Here is a 2,085-nt window from a genome sequence, read left to right as displayed (position 1 = left end):
GATGGGAGCAGTCTATTTTCCCCCAAATTTCTATGTAATCCTGTTAAAAATGTTCTGTATTTGTTCAATTATACTGAACTTTTAAGAGAAGAAGCAATGCAAAAATTAACCAAGAATCAGAAGACTGAGACACTGGTTTCCGGTGTTGGCTCTTTAAATAGAAAGGGGTATCTAGACACATATCCTCACAGCTCAGCTTTCATCCCAAAATGACAGTTTTGAAGATTTGGACTCTATTACTTGGTAACTACTGAATTTTTAGTTGGAACCATTTCTGAAGAAATATTTTTTGCCAAACTCCCACAAAGAGTCATTGCTAAGATGCTGCTAAGAGAAAACAGCTGAAATGTGTCTAATTTATAATTTATTAATTATAACCAGCTGCAGGGAAGGGAAAGTAGCTACTAGATGGTAGGATGAAAGAATGAATTTTTAGAAAGTAAAAAAAGGGGAATATCCTCTAGATAGAGGGGTGACTGGGTAATTGACCCTGAGCTGGAAAAGAGAGTTTTAACAATAACATAAAGCGTTCTTGAAAAAGAAGATCAAAGTTCTCTTTGAGGACTTTTAGTCAACTAAACAATCAGGTGGAGCTGTAATAGTTTTTCTATCCAATCAAGAAACTAAACGATTTAGTGGCATTACATTTATTGGCTAACAGAAGGCAGATAGATCTAGAGGCAGTGTGGATCCCCAGGAATACGTCTCAGATCTTTAGATCAAAGGTCTCATCACTGCTTCAGATAAAGATAATGACTTCTCTTCCACCATCCCCCTATAACGAGCCTTTGCTTCTTTTTTTTTTTTTTTAAGGTGTTTGAAATATAACTGTATTCAGACTAAACAAAAAAAAAAAAAAATGGGGGGTGGCAGTAACAAAGAAGATTCCACCTCTCAGTATTGTCATGTTACTATTCATTGTTGTTCAGTTGCTCAGTTGTGTCCAACTCTCTGAGACCACATGGACTGCAGCATGCCAGACTTCCCTGTCCTTCCCTGTCTCCCGGAGTTTGCTCAGACTTATGTCCATTGAGTTGGTGATGCCATCCAACCATCTCATCCTCTGTCATCCCCTTCTCCTCCTGCCTTCAATCTTTCCCAGCATCAGGGTCTTTTTCCCAATGAGTCAGCTCTTTGCATCAGATGGCCAAAGCATTGGAGTCTCAGCTTCAGCATCAATCCTTCCAATGTATATTCAGGACTGATTTCCTTTAGGATTGACTGGTTGGATCTCCTTCCAGTCCAAGGGACTGTCAAGAGTCTTCTCCAGCACCACAGTTTGAAAGCATGAATTCTTTGGCCCTCAGCCTTATTTATGGTACAACTGTCACATCTGTACATGACCACTGGAAAAACCATAGCTTTGACTAGATGACCCTTTGTTGGCAAAGGAATGTCTCTACTTTTTAATATGCTGTCTGGGTTGGTCATAGCTTTTCTTCCAAGGAGTAAGCATCTTTTCATTTCATGGCTGCAGTCACCATCTGCAGTGATTTTGGAGCCCAAGAAAATAAAGTCTGTCACCGTTCCCATTGTTTCCCATATTTCCCATGAAGTGATGGGACCAGATGCCATAAGCTATGTTTTTCTGAATTTTGAGTTTTAAGCCAGCTCTTTCACTCTCCTCTTTCACCTTCATTGAGAGGCTCCTTAGTTCCTCTTCACTTTCTGCCATTAGGAAGGTGCCACCTACATATCTGAGATTACCGATATTTCTCTTGATTCTAGCTTGTGCTTCATCCAGCCCAGTGTTTCTCATGATGTATTCTGCATATAAGTTAAATAAGCAGAGTGACAATGTACAGCCTTGATGTACTTCTTTCTCAACTTTGAACCATTCTGTTGTTCCATCTCCAGTTCTAACTGTTGCTTCTTGACCTGCATACAGGCTTCTCTGGAGCCAGACAAGGTGGTCTGTTATTCCCATCTGTTTAAAAATTTTCCACAGTTTGTTGTGATCCACACAGTCAAAGGCTTTGGCATAATCAATAAAGCAGAAGTAGAGGCAATGGCACCCCACTCCAGTACACTTGCCTGGAAAATCCCATGGATGGAGGAGCCTGGAAGGCTGCAGTCCATGGGATC

The sequence above is a fragment of the Bison bison genome, unplaced genomic scaffold (assembly GCF_000754665.1).
Source record: "Bison bison bison isolate TAMUID 2011002044 unplaced genomic scaffold, Bison_UMD1.0 scf7180017864233, whole genome shotgun sequence".
In the NCBI taxonomy this organism is placed as follows: Eukaryota; Metazoa; Chordata; class Mammalia; order Artiodactyla; family Bovidae; genus Bison; species Bison bison.
This window is presented reverse-complemented; position numbering follows the sequence as displayed.